Source organism: Amblyomma mixtum, chromosome 1, assembly GCF_055824585.1.
Source record: "Amblyomma mixtum isolate Tamu chromosome 1, ASM5582458v1, whole genome shotgun sequence".
Classification (NCBI taxonomy): Eukaryota; Metazoa; Arthropoda; class Arachnida; order Ixodida; family Ixodidae; genus Amblyomma; species Amblyomma mixtum.
Genome location: NC_143012.1, coordinates 68,047,393 through 68,062,633, shown reverse-complemented (window position 1 = coordinate 68,062,633; position 15,241 = coordinate 68,047,393). Strand labels below are relative to the sequence as shown.

Here is a 15,241-nt window from a genome sequence, read left to right as displayed (position 1 = left end):
TCGCACAGAAACTACGCTTGGAAGAAGACCTCATGGGGCACTCGAAAAAGTTGAAAGGGGAAAAAAAATACGTGTGCGTAGGTATGAAAAAATACACAGAGAGACGGGCCAAGCAAGAACGGAGACGCCCTCTCAAGCACCAGGTCGAAGCCAAGCACCTGACACAAGGATTTACGGCGAGGTTGTGTTCTTGAGTTTTTTTATAAACTCCTCTCCTTCACAAAAGGCCGCCGTATGTAGAAGCTACTTGGAAAGAACGGATCATACGCTGATCCTCAAGTTCTTTCTGTCCAACTTCAATCTTGAAAATCACAGGTGTACATACGGGGCTACCTCCTAGTTCTCATCTTTTTTTTTAACTCCAGAAATATGTCCCGTCTGCACACCGCAGTATTTTGAAAAATACTTCTTGCACAGCAGAACCACGATAGAGCCCAGTCAAAAGAACTAGAGGCGGTGCAAAAATAACAACCCAGAAAAACTGATGCGGCGAGTGGATGCAAACTGAATAACTCTCGCTCACAAAGCTATGCTAATGCCACGATAGAGGGACAACTTTTAAGTTTTTTTTTTTTTAACCAACGTTCGGCTTCCCCTACAGAGTCGGCAGACGAGACGAAGCAGACAGGCAACGGCGGCGAACGAGTATGCACACGCACGCCGAGAGATGGCGCCACAAAGCCCGCGCCGGAAGCGCCACCTAACGGAACTCCAGATAAGCCGGCGCGACAGGAAGGACTTATCGGAGGGAAAACTCGAAAAGCACCGGCGACGTCCCGTCACACCTGATGCACCAGAGAGAGACCCGAACACCTCAGCGAGATCCGGCAGCTTCAGACGCCCGGTTCCGGCGCGCGAAAGCCTCTTCCGTTTTGTTGTTGTTGTTGTTTTTTTTTAGTTTCAGCTTACACCGACAGAGAAAGGCGCTCAGGTATGCAAGGTCGGCGAGGCTGTCGCGTCGAACGGCACCGGCTCGAGCAAACGGAAGCACACACCGAACAGAGCTAGAACTTCCGGGAAGCGGATTACTGGAATCCGACGTGAGAGCAGCCGCTCTAAAAACTTCTAAAAACTTCGCGTTTTGGAACGAACTCAAAGCTCGAGCGACGCTGGCTGCAAAAACGCTGAGTCACGTAGGAAGCGGGTGGAAAGACCCCCTTTTCTCTCTCTCTGTTCTTAAGCCTAATAGCCAAAAAAAAACAAAAAGTAAACTCGCTACCACTGCGTTATCCGACGCACAAGCACCTTCTTATCGTGAAGAACAAAGAGATTAGCCCTGTGAAAATTCGGCCGTTAATCTCTCTTGCACGTTCTGCTATAGGGGCACCCGTGTGCCCTTAAATTACGCCCGCTCGCGTTTAATCCCCTCCACAGATCTTCCTCGCAAACACAGACCCGCGCTGCGCTGTGTGTGCACCCCGTATTAAGTATGCACAGTCGGTGGCACGCTGTCGCAGTTCAGATCGTGTCTGCAACCCGTCCCCTTCGATAATTAATTCTGAAAACTATTCGCCGGTAGCGCAGCTTAAAGCTGCTTTCCCCCTTCCTTATTTTCCTTATCCTTTCCCTAACGTAATAACCGAGGGGAAAAGGAAGACAGAAATTAATAACCAGCACCTCAGTCCTTTGTACCGCCACTGGCTCAGGTCACGGGGTCTTTTGTTCGACCCGTTTAATACTAAGCCGCTAACCGGGGCGCTTTCAAAGGTTGAAAGAGCTCACGTTATCCCTTTTCGGGAAGAGCTTAAACAACACGTGGTCATTGTGAGCTTCCATAAACAAGATAACGAGTTCACAGTGTCCCTAGAGCAGGTTTTCGTGTCACTCTTCGAACACCCCCGAAAGATAGTACACGTTATCCCTATTGGGGAAGAGCTTAAACAACACGTGGCCCCTGTGAGCTTCCCTAAATAAGCTAATAGGTTTACAGTGTCCCCCGAGCAGGCTTATTTTTGTTTCTCTTCGAACGCCTGCGAGAGGTAGTAGGGAAAGGCAACCGTTATTCTCCCTAGCAACAGATATAAGCTCGATCAGGGATGCCTTATCGATATATGTACACAATCCGCACAGCACCCGTCAACGATACACACACTTAGAAACGCCACGTCAACGAGGATAACCGGGTAGGTGTATCTTCCTTTTTCTGTATATGTCACAAAAATGGGGTATCTTTGTGCAAATAGCGGAGGGGGTACCCTCACCGAGAAGGGTCTACAGTTCCCTTTTCTGTTTGTTAAGCCTAGTTCTTTTTTTCACGCACTACACATCATTTCCGTTCAGCCTATTACACTCTCCTTACTCTCAGTTACCTACGTCCCTTCCACAGACCCGCAGTTAGCCTTCTCCCTATTCACGCCTTTTCTGCAGACACTCCGTTCCCTTTTTTCCTTGTTTCCCTTTTCTGGGGCTTTTTTGTCCCCGTTTTAACTCCCTCGGCGTCACTTTCGCCCGAGGTTTTAGTCGAGTCAGTCTGGCGTGAACGAATCGACCGCGATGCTTCGTCGGACGAGCAAGTTGTTCGCGAAAGTTGTCAGCACCAGACGCGCGCGCAGCCCGGGGCGGCCGGATATCGCTTCCGATTTAACCACTCAACCGAACGAGGTCTGTTTTCCCTAAACGGGAGAAAGACTGCCGGAGGCACAGATCGACAATCCCGATATAAGACGGAAAAATGGATGAAGAAAAGAAATGGAAAGTTAAGGTTAAGCACTGCACCGGGGAGGAGTTGATCGACTATGACCACGACAAGGAAAATCCGGGGTACGCGCTCAGAGCAGCACTGGAACTGCACCGGAGGGGAGATTGCAAATGAAGCGGTGTAGCCGACAGAGGAACACGTAATGCGGTGTATGTGGCCCTGAACAGCACTGGAACTACACCCCAGGGGCGGTACTACGAATGAAGAAGCCGGTCGCTCCGGTATGCAAATCGGTACTCAGTAGACCGCGCTCGGTCGATACCGGTAGTCAGTCGAGCGGGCGGGTATAGACGAGGCTGGCTGGGGGGAAGCGTTGAGTCCCGACGGGAAAGGTAGTTAACTAACAAACAGGTAATGAGCAAAGCGGCCGACGATGAAATAAGCGCGACCACTAACGCCCCCTGGCGAGGACAAGCAAGGTGACGTCAATATAGGGACAGCCGCTTGACCTACTTTTTTTTCTTTAGAAATAGCGGGAAAAACGAAGTTCGCCGTATAGCGAAACGGCGCCGCTAACGCGGTCTCGATCACGTGACAGGAAGTCGAAACTGCCCGGTTCGTCGAAAGTATGAACTGAGAGACCACAAAGACGTCTCTGCTTGGCTTGCGTTGTTGAATTACGCTTCAGCGACGCTTACACTAGCTTTAGAGTATCCTATTTAATAAGGCCTGAAATTTCGGTCACACACGCAAAAAAAAAAAGAAACGCTCACTGCAAGACGTGAGCGGGATTATTACGCCGCAAAAAAAAAACAGATAGAAAGATAATAAAAACGCGCATACGTATTTTTTTTTTCTTTTTCACAGAATTCGAAAGAACCCCGCCTTAGCGGTACACACACAAAAAGCGGAGAATATCTAGAGCAGACGCAACAAGTAAAGCTGCAGGAAAACGGCCCCCTACCGATAATGAAAACTGGTGAGGATATCCGACTATCTTTTTGTTTTCTTTCTTACTGCCTACAGCGCTGAAAGCAAAAAAAAGAGAGAAAAGAACACGACACCAAATTACAGGTCGACCGTGAAGACAACGGCGACGATGTTTAACAGCTTGCGAAAAAGAAACTAGCGTGGGTTCGGACACTGATGGCCGCCCGCAAAACGAAGGTTCTTCGCGAGAACCACACAACCTCCTCACTCGGTGTCCTTGTCCTTCTTGCCGAGCTGGTGTCCCGGAAAAGACGAGGGGGGGGGGGGGGGGGGTTGGAAACGACCGAAATCAATTTCTCGTTACCGGAGCGACAACGGCCTCGAAGAAGATTGCCGCCTCACGCGCTGGACGCACCAGTTACGCAACGAAATGAGAGTTCGATCCTCCCGGGGAGCGACTAGCTATACAGCTTAAGCGGGAGAACACAGAACCGCAGATGCGTGCCGTATACAGCTGGACGCGAGTGTTCACGAATGGACTAAATTGAAAACGAAACCATTACGGATCGTTCAAAGTTTAGCACGTGTTATATCCCTCCTCAATGTCCCTCTCGATTTTGCTTGCTGTATTTTTTAATCCCCAGCGTCCCAATATTCCTCAATGTGCAACTCAAAATATATGCTACACAGCGAAAGACCAAGCAAGACTACGCGAAACCGCGACCTACAACGGAATGACGAAACCCGCGAAAGTAATTAAGGTTCGCAGTTTTTTTTTTTTTCGCGTCGACAGGAACTGCGAATATATCGACCGTTGTTTTATAGTTGTTGTTTTTTTCGAGCCTCAAACCACCATCCACCTCTGAGTGAAAGCACGGAAGGGAACGTTTTTTTAATGACCGGCCAGTCTCGCCTCAAACGGCCCACACCGCAGTACGACAGTCCGTCGGATTCAATTACTCCGAAAGAGAGTTTCTTAAGAAAAAGATGTATAAAAAATCAGGCCTGAATTATTCACGAGTCTTAGAGTGGGGTACAAAATAGCAAGCGACGCTCAAACATTCACTGCGAGTCCGGTTGACTATATTCTAAGCGAATGCCAGAAAAACGACTACAGAAGCGTTTCGGTTCACCAAACCTACGTTAGGTACAGGGGAACCAAGTATAAAAACCCAATCGTCACACCTGTCGGTTCGAACAAGTGGACATAAAAACGGAGCGGAAATTCAGGTTCGAGTCGATTCGATCCTTTTTTTTTTCGCTTATTCGTTAACTAATCGCGTTACAGCCGGTCAGCCGCCGATTTCGTTAACTAATCGCGTTACAACGAATACAGCCGCCGAGCCCACAAGGGGTAAGACCATAAAATTCGTTTGTACTAAGCCGACTGAAATGTAAAAAAAAAAAAAGGAAAACCTCCCGTCGGAGACAAAGCCTGGAGACGAAGAACTCGCTATTCCTTCGCCGCGACAGACGAACGTTCCTGAAAAATTCAGCGCCGCTTCAACGCATTCGTTCTTGCTCCGCTTCACATTTAACGCAGTTCAACTTCACTCAATTCTCCCGCCAAACACAATAAGTTCAACCAAGAAAATAAAGAGGGCGGAGGGGACGAACCAGAAGACCGCGCCGAGAATTTGATGATAAATACCAGAACAGCTAGTCTGCGACCTGGCACCCAAGAAAGTACGACACAATGAGCTAGTTTTGACCGAGAAGGGAGAAAAACAAAACACTTCAAAGGTGGTTAAAAATTCGAGCTAAGATTTATGCGACGGGGCCAGATAAACGTCTCTTTAAAGCGCCTACCCCGATATTTTTTTTTTTTTTCGTTAGGCTGTTTAAGACGATACGCGTGCCGCTCCAGACGCCCCGATAGACGTTTAATAAACCATCAGAGCGCCGGTAGAAAGCTGCAAAAGATACCAGCTGGCAAGCGACAGCCGTTTAGTAACAGCTATACGTCAGGTTTGGTTCGCTTACCTCGATAAGGGTGCAGTTCCGACAGACGTTCGGGCCTATACCACCTCACCCCAACCTCGTCCTGGCGTCTTATTTATTTATTTTTTTTCGCTAACAGTAAAAACTAGAGAAAAACAACAAACCCGGGCTAATCTCGGATAAGCACCGCAGCTAGGACGAGCTCCTGCGCAGGAACAGCAGCAACAGTAAAGTCGTTCAAGGAGCCTCTTCGCGCACGTCACAGGAGTGTTTCTGCCAACGACAGGGGGAAGAATGAACGCACAAACAAAAAAAAATACTACACACCGGAATGACTTAGGAGACAGGTATATATCAACGCGAAGACAGGCCTCGCCGTTAGCGAGGTTCCGCCGTTGAAGCCGAGCTAAAGGCGAGAGAGGAGAAAAAAAAATAAAACAGAAAAAAAAAGATCGAGGGAGAAAGAAAAAGAGAAAGCAGAAGGTACAGCCTGAAGAGGAGGCTCTCTTCTGAAGGGAAGAAGCCCAAGAACGAAATAGCAACAACCAAGAACACTCTAGCGCTAATAACGTGGAAAGGGAGAGGCACAAACGCGCCGATGAGGCAACAGGGGGGCTTCTCCAACGTTCAAGAATGGGCGAGAGAGAGACGCGACAGTGAAGACACAGAGGGGGGTGACGTAAAAAAATAAAAAAGAACAGAGAGAGAGAGAGGACGAAGAAAGGAAAGGAAGGACGCGGTCCCCGAACAATAGACGTCGTCCCGTCTTTTCTCGGACTGTGGGGTTATTAGGCAGCTGAGGCTTCAACCTGAGTGTTCAGGGAGAGGCGAGTCTCTCCGAGAGCGAAAAAGTTCGACGAAGAAACAAATCTATACCCAAAAGCAGAGGAGCGACTTGGGAGAAAGTGTTAATCCTAGAGTAGATAAGCAAGCTTCTGGAAACGGCTCGAACTGGAATAGAAAGATCGCTAACGAGATGTAGACCGAAAGGGACAGCAACAACAGCGAGAGGGAAATAAAAATTCACTGTCAATAGATGAACACGTTCGGAGATAGCAGAAGTCGGGAAGGCAAGAACTAAAAGAACACAGACAACGTAGACAAGTTGAATCGATCAACGCCCAGCCTCTGCAAGCGCTACAAGACCGTCCTTTTTGCTCCTCTTAAAAGTCAGTCATTACTTCGTCTTCAATCTGCTAAACCAATTCTCCGTTAGACGTTCCCGGCGTTAAGTGCAGCGTGAACGTTAGCGCAGTCTGGTTAGCGCAAACTAGGCTTAACTAGCGCGAGAAACGTGGAAGAGGAAAATGAGGAAAGCAGGAGCGTTTGGCACAATGATGCAACGCGAGCTACTTAGCGACGCCGTAACGCCGGAATCACGGTGAAATAGGGCTCGGGGGTGGATCCGATCACGCGTGGGAAGAATGACAAGTATAACCGTAGAAGTAGAACGTAGAAGTATAACCTGCCGAAGAATAAAGAAAAAAAAAACGATGGTGATCTTGTTTCGGGGACAAAGAAGAAAGTTATTGAGGTATCTCCTCAAGTAAAGTATCGCTGGAGGTATCGCTTCAAGTAAGCAAGGAATCGCTTTAGCCTGCCGTAATACTATCCCACGACACTTGAAGCTCAGATCAGAAAAATTGGTTGACGCAATGTTCGAGGAGGCGCAAAACGCTGATTGGATGTCAAGAGAGGCGTTTGAGCTTGACTTCGAAACGAGCAGGAGGTTAGTCAACTTACGGCCGGCAACGAATCGAAAGACCGGATTACGTCAGTCAAACAAAAAAAAAAAAAGTTGCAACAAACTCGAAGCGCCGTAAAGCTTCAGTACAACCTGCTATATAAAATGACCAGGATTTTAAAGCTTAGGGGAGGCGTTACGTTCCTTTAAAGACGGATTTAACGTTAAGATCCTAGGATTACCCTAAACCAACGCCCGTCTCGAAAGAAGTAGATAAAAAAAAAAACAGGACGCCACGGCAGTTTCTCACTGGTTTTAAGGAGCTACGTGAGGATCCTTTGGAACAAAAACACAATTCCCAAGAAACAAAAGGTATCGGGGTTGACGAACGAATGCGGAGAAAAGCTGGGCCAAGCTTAGCCTGACCAGGGGCAGGAATGTCGAAATTTCTCTATCGAGAAAGAGCGTATACAATCAGCAATCCTTCGAGAGCCGAACCTAACGCCCCTGAGACTGCGAAACCAGACAGGATTATCCCCTAAAGCTCCCGAGAATCGGGACAGAGAGGAATCGTCTCGGAAACTCTCTATCCACCGCCGCCAAACTACTACAGGTCTTAGCCAAGCGCTTTCCGAGCTGGAACAGCAGAAAACATAAACAAAGAAGCGAGTTCAATGGTGAGCAGACGACTGAGATAACGACTTTCTCGCCGGATCAAAAACACCAGACGTCCAAGTACCCCGACAAAAGCGCAACTGTCACTTTCAGATACCGCCGTTGCCTTTTCAGCCAGAGCAATACGCGCCTGTAACGACTGTTACAACACTGTGAAGAGCTAGTAGATATATAAGAGATCCTATTTCTCCGCCTTAGCAGAAAGAAAACGTGCAAGACAAAGCCAGAAGCAGCAAGCAAAGCCAACCAAAAGACGACGCCGTAGTCGGTCAATCGGATCGACTTTCACGGGAGCAGCGCGAGTCTTGGCTAAGAGTTCGTACAGAGCTCTTCACCACGATACAGAGTATCAGATCTCACGGATGCCGCGCGAGATTATCCGAGCGAAACGAAGCCAAGATTACCGCGTCGTCTGCTACCCGTACGGTAGACAGCAGACGAATAAAAAAAAAAGGGTTACGCAGACGACGACTACACGAGAGGGGTAGCGGGGGCGTTGCCACGATACGTATGAGCGAATGATGGGGGGGAGAAAAAAAGGCTTAGTAATTAGTAATTGGCGTCCGGAGAGCGTATCAGACGCAGCAGGCACAGTGACCCAATTACCCAGCGTACTCGTCCAAACGACCAACACACAGGGACACAACGATGGGAAGAGAGAGAAAGGGAATGGAGGTCCAGATTTCGCGTACCTCACCGCTCGGATCCAGTTACACTCATTACTCGTCGGGGTACGGCGTGATAAGGGTAAAAAAAATGACAGATGAATAGATAAATAAAGGCCTAACTGGTATCTGGTTTCGCGAACACCCAGCAGACGAAAAGGGTGACAGGAACGCAGACGAAATTACGCGTCGCTGCTAATGCGATACGTCGGACAAAAAAAAAGACAAAAACGAAAGAAGTGTTTAGAAATCGAGCGGCACGATCGGCGCTTTCTCCCTAGCTGCAGGCGTATGTATTAATCGACCCGAGGCCAAGTTTTACGCCGTCTTTACGATCGAGCAGTCCCGCCGAGACGCTTGGACATTACGACTTAATTAACGAACGCTGCCTGCGCCGAACTGACGCGACTTGTATGTTCCTTTACTTGCTATTTGCTTCCCTTCGATCGAGGAACGGAGGAATTGTTCTCGAACGGCGCTGGGTAAATATTTGCCGGTTTCGCGCAGACAAAAGACAAAGTTTTCGCTTCGGTCGTATGTAACGTATCCGGTGGGAGGCGAAGTTTGTAGTCGTTAACGCCGAATGGGCAGAGCTAAACGCGCGTCAGGATTCAAAGATGGCGAGAAGCTTCAAAGAGGAGTACAGTCTGCAGAAGAAAAAAAAACGTAATAATTCGCGATTACTGGGGAAAGTCTTTCACAACACTGGCAGGGACGCGAAACTTCTTCCGAGGCTGAAGAGGAAATGAAAAGAGATAGCAAGAGCCAGGTAGATAAGATAAAAAGAAGAAATTAGAATACAATGCTTGAAATAAGATTTGCAATAAGCGGCTGCCGCAGAGATCACATAGCAATCCTTTTTCTTAAGCGATAAGTGATTGTCACCGCAATTAAAAGACCGCCCAAGGCCTTGAAAAAGCCTTGAAAAACACGAAATACCAATAAAATATCCAAACTACCAAGCCTCAAAGGCTAAATTAAGGTCAAGGTATTCTGGGTAAAAAGTGGGCGTAATGATAGAGAGAAGGGGCGTTTACGAACTGCAATTAACTGGAGAGGATCAAGAGAGTAGTCGGTCCGAAGAAAGCTCCACGAATGATTAATGGGCGTTAGCAACGATAACCAATCAGACGACTAACAAGATGATTGATGAGACGCCAGGATTACGAAAAAAACAACTTTAGATCGGCAACAAAGAGCCAATGCTCACAAGACACGGAGGCGGCAGACAGCTCAAGATCTGGTCAGCAGGAGTTAGCAAAGAAATTCGCGACAATTATTAGGAGGAGGCCGTACTTAACGTCCCAAACTTTTATTTAGTTAGCAACGTTTAAGACCAGGTACTACTGAGCACATTAGCAAAGTCAGAGCACTGCTCGAACCACGATTGATTAGCAGACGTCACCGCACCAGAAGGAGATGACCGGGGTAAAGAGAACAGCAGACGACGCCGCCGCAGGAGCAGACGGAGCAAAGGAAACAGCAGACGTCTACGCAACGGGAGCAGACGGAGCACACGAAACAGCAGACGTCTACGCAACGGGAGTAGACGGAGCAAATGAAACAGCAGACGACGACGCAGCAGGAGCAGACGGAGCAAGCGGCACAGCAGACGTCAGCGTGCCAGAAACAGACGAAACAAACGGAAGAGCAGACGACGCAGCAGACGACAGGAAGACCTGCAGCAGCAGACGATAACGGACTCGGCGGGGGAAACAAAAAAGACAAGGTGGACGTACGCCCGAGCGAGCGCTGTGCCGTATCAAGCGAAGCGAAGAGTCGTTTCCGACCGACTTCTCGTACGACCGCAAACGCGAGCGACACGGTGCGCGGGAAAATTATTCGATCCTTTTTCCGGTGTAGCGCGACCTCCTGCTGCTGCGCCTGTTACCTTTTTCTGCGCCTGACAAACGGCGCGCAGGCAGACAATGCGGACGAAACGTCGCAAAATTCCGAACTCTCTTAGAGAAAAAAAAAAAAAAAGCGCACTTGAAGCTTGTACAAGTATTGTACTCGGGAACGGAACGCAACACTATTTTTTTATGTACAATTTTAGTCACTTATGTGTTAACGACAACGTTTTTTTTTTAAGACACCTCCTTGTAACTATACAGGTAACGAAGTGTATGTGAGATATCACCTGCTAACTCGATAAAAGGGGCTACAGGGGTCAAAGTCGAAAAGAGGCTACTAATTAGTAAATCAAACGAATAAAAAAAAAGCCCTTCAGGTTAGTCAGCAGCGGGGACCAGGAACGAAGCTTTCAAGGGTTGAGAGTCGTTAAGGTTTAGTTTAGACGGGATGAAAACGCGATCTCAGTTTAAAGTAGGTTACCCGGTTTGTACGCGCAGTGCTTAAACTGGGCTTATAAACGAAAAAAAAAAACGACATGAGGTAAAGCAAAATCTGTTTCTTTTTTTCTTTTCACACTGTTTTATAAAGTCTCCTCTCTATACCGGTACGCCCAAACGCGCATGAAAAAAGAAAGTAATAACAAGATCGCAATCTACCAAACTCAGGTCCCGATACACGCGCACAGCCTCGCAGGACCTGCAAAACGCGTTATCTCCCACCGGTTATTCTCAACGGAACCTCACTGGGCCGCTATAATCGATTGTGAATGACCATCGCTTTGAAAGCAGACGAGAAAATAAAAATCAACCTTTCCAAAGCGCAGTCCCCCGGAGGGGGTAAACGCCTGACTTCCTTATTTCGAACCAACTCGCTGTTGGCACGTGTCTCCCAATCCCCTCAAAAAAGTAAAAAAAAGAAAAGCTGTTATTCAGGCCAGCTATGTCCAGCAGGCAGTCCGTTCGGGCTTAGCGCAGGGGCCGATAAATCAATCCGATATCGAATTACCATCGACCACCGTACTCATGCCTTTGAGGGGACCAGGTAAGGAGCGCGCCTACAAGAAATACACTGGAAAGCAGGTTCTGCTGGGGTGAATATATTGGCCTTATAATGCGTATAACTGAGTGGGGACCGTGAATGAAAAAAAAAAAAAAGATGGCGGTGATAAAGAAGATCCAGGTGATAAAGCGGCAACCACCACCACTGACGGCGCGCACTAAGGTACGGGGAACGCGGATTTACGAGGGCTATACACAACACCTCGACGACGTGCTCACTAGCTTTCTGGCTCGCCGGACAGCAACAATTCGTCTTGTCGTAGCCAAGAAGGAAGAAGTACAAAAAAAACAAAAAAGAAAGAAAGAACGTTCGCTTTTTTCGTACGACGGTTTTCTATCTGCTTGGAACAGAGATTAAAAAAAAAAAAGGGTCCGCCCGTCGGCACGCCAAGCGATTTATCTGTGCGCTAGGTGTTGGTTGTATAGTGAGTTGTGTAAGCGTTCGGGCGGTGAGCAACGCGTCGTGTTCGATCGGCGTGTTCGAACAGAGAGCGTGTTTATTTCTGCTCCTTGATTTTGCTGTCCGGATTGTGTGCGAAAGCGGTTGTAGGAAGGCGATGGTGTCGGTCGGGAAGTTACAGTTCTCAATGGAGGCGAGAATTTAGTAATTCGACGGAAATCGGCGCCGCGGAAACCTTTATTCTTCGGGAAAAAAAACGAAGAAAATAGCTGTATAGAGACAGATTTACACCGGATTTGGCTCGGCTCGCGAAATTCTCGCCGAAATTGCGAATCGCGGTGCGTTGCGCGGTTGTCGATGGGGTGTAACAGTTTCGGCTAATTATTGACTCTAAACATCGCAACTAACTAGAATTGGTTTTAACTACTTTCAAGATCGTCGTTTCTAGCGAAATCCTGCGCTTATAACCAGGCTGACACTAGGGAAACGAAAAAAAAAATGACTATCGATAAAGAAAGAAGAGGAAAATTAACTTCCGCAGTAATGGAATGAATTATCCGACGAAATAAAAAGAAGCAGATCGAAAGCCTGAATAAAAGCCTCGAGTGAGTTTATATCTCCCCGTCTTTAAAAATCCCTTTTCAAAACTTTCTCCGACTTTCTGCGGCTTGCTGTTCTTCGGGTTCAGATCCGTGAACAGCAAAGCCAGATAAGCGAAACCAGATAAGCCAGATAAGATACACTGTTTAAATGTGGGGCTGCGTATACCTCCGCTTGCAGAGCTCTCAAAATATGCAAAGTGAGGCTTTTTGTTTCACGCAATATTTCAAAAGCTTCAGAAGTATTTTGTGACTGGCACACACAGGTACGAAATCTTTATCGTAAACTGATCGCGGGTCTTTAGCAGGCCGGTCTCTACAGACTTAGGGAACGAAGGGAAACCACTATCTTCTTCACTATCGTAAGGTCCAGTTTTACACCACAGAAGCGGCACAGAGCACGTCGAGATTGAAACAACCCACCGCAAGTTTTAGCGCGTTTCCAGACCACGTAAAATAATAGTGGCGACCAGATCGAATGGATCTGCACCGAACAAGACCTGACCGACGCACCGAACAAGACCTGCCGATGTGGATAGGCAGTCGATAACAATAAGCAGCGCCAAACAACGATAACAGACCGTTACCCTCGTTAAATATCTTGAAACCTTGAAGATCCTTGAAGAGTAAGAAAAGGACTCGCCCAGAAACAGTACGATGCAGGAAGAAAAGTAGGTTTCGTCACAAGACGGATACAACGGTGAGAACTACGAGATAAGGGCCGAAGAGACCGTAAAATTTGGTGAGTTACCCGTCGCCGAATACGAAGGCCGTAGATTAAACCCGCGTCTCTAGGAATGCGGCTGTCGTGTAATCTCAAACGATCGCGGGCGCCACTTATCTCACCACGCGAATTTTTCCACCCGCAAGCAGATAGCACTGCAAGCGCAAAGCCGAGAGCACGAAGAGAGCCACAATCACCACGAACGGCACCAGCACAACACTGCAGTCGACGACGGTCGATGGAATCGACGAGCTGACACGGCTGAATCACTCAAAATCACCACCACAACAACCACAGATCACCACAAACCACTCGCACAGAGTCGACTCTACGACGGCTGTTCACCAGTTGCACGGGATCGCACCCAGTACGGATAATGGTCGCACGAATACGAGAGAGGGGTCTGGAGTGATTTGCACTGACCACTTCCAACCAGTCACTCACAGAAACTCGGACAACGTATCACCGCAGCGCACCTGCAAGTAGTGAGAACACAAATCACTAAAACCGGGTGATGAATACCTCCAAGTCGAAGATAGCGCGTATACCGTAGGTGAGGTGGCACGGGTCACGACTATTCACCCAGAGTAGCCAAATTGATCCCCCCAGATACGGAAGTCACAGTCAACAAGCCGAATATGTGAACGTGACAGTGGCACTAAACAGTTGAGTGACAACTGCGCACATCACCCAGTAGCGTCACTCACACTCGCGGAGAAAACTGCGAGTTAGAAGTCACCACCGAGTCACTTTCGCGCGGCGTGCAGGTGACCAGAACTAGTGTAGATGCAACGCGCGGATGTCGTCGTCCACGTCACACTGATGTCACCGCCAGTCGCTTCCGAGACAGCTGGTAGACGAGAAATTCCCCAATCACTCTCACTCCACAGAGTCACTCCGGTAATCACTCTACTCCCACGGGCGTCACACCACACACCACAGGCGACTCAGCTGTCACGCACACCGCGGGTGATTCAGAAGCACCAAAAGTGCAAAAACAAAGCCACTTCACTGCTCTCAATCACCAACAGTAAGCGGTATACGCGTGTATCCAAACAAAGAACCAAGAAATGCGTGTCTTTAAAAATCTCGCCGAAGCCAGCGAAACCATTCAGCAACAAAAAGTCACCCGGCAGCGTCGACGAATCACCACACCCGAGACGAGCCCTCACTACACCCACAGTTGCAACCGTGCACAAAAAACAAAACAAAACAAAGAAACAAAAATTCCCGCGCGTCACTTTCCCCCAAGTAGTGGCTCAAGCACCGACGGGAGTAGTCACACAGCTAAAAACCCGCTGCTCCACAAAAGGTAGAGTAGGGTAGTCACAGAGCTAAACACCGGCGCACACTGCTCCAGAAGAGGTAGAGTTGGTAGAGTCGCCGCGGCGACCGAGGTGCAGTCTCCCGCGGCAGCGCATCGACATAGAGCAAGCCAGCGCACGAAGCTGCTCAGGTGAGGAGAGCATCGGGTGTGTCGGAACCCGGCGCCAAGCAAGGCAGCGCGCGTGTGCCTGGTGGAGGGGGGCGCGGCCGCAGCGGCGCGTTGCCGCTCGAAACGGGAACTCCCACTCCCTTGTGTGTGTGCGCGCGCGCGAACTCGAACGCGCTTAGTTTAGGTTTTTGTTTTCCGCGCCACCGCCGCGCCGCCTCGATCCGAAAATGCCGAAGAAAAGAGAGAGAGAGAGAGATAAGAAAGGAGAAGAGCAAAGCGAAGAACATAAACGCAGGAAAGAGTGCACATAACGGACCAGAAGGCGCTCAGGGCACAAGATTCACACGCAGTCTGGAGAAACCGAAACCGAAATTATCATACCGGAATAAACAGGTTAGGGGAAAGTAGAGATGAAGCGGTCATCGTTGGCGAATGGGGCGCCATCTGGCCGCGGCTCCAAGAAGTGGAAAAGTGAAGAAACTGTCGACGCCGCGAATTTCAAGGCGCAAGATTCACGCACAGTCTAGAGAAACCGACACCGAAATTATCATACTGGAATAAACAGTTAGGGAAAAACAGAGATGAAGCGGTCATCGTTGGCGAATGGGGCGCCATCTGGCCGCGGCTCTACGAAGTGA

The 15,241-nt window shown here is 48.7% G+C and overlaps 1 protein-coding gene across 3 annotated transcripts in view; it reads right to left on the bottom strand.

Annotated features, from left to right (window-relative positions):
* Positions 1-15,241, bottom strand: part of dop (microtubule-associated serine/threonine (MAST) protein kinase dop) — a 384,316-nt gene that overhangs the window by 220,573 nt on the left and 148,502 nt on the right. The gene's annotated exons all lie outside the window — the stretch shown is intronic.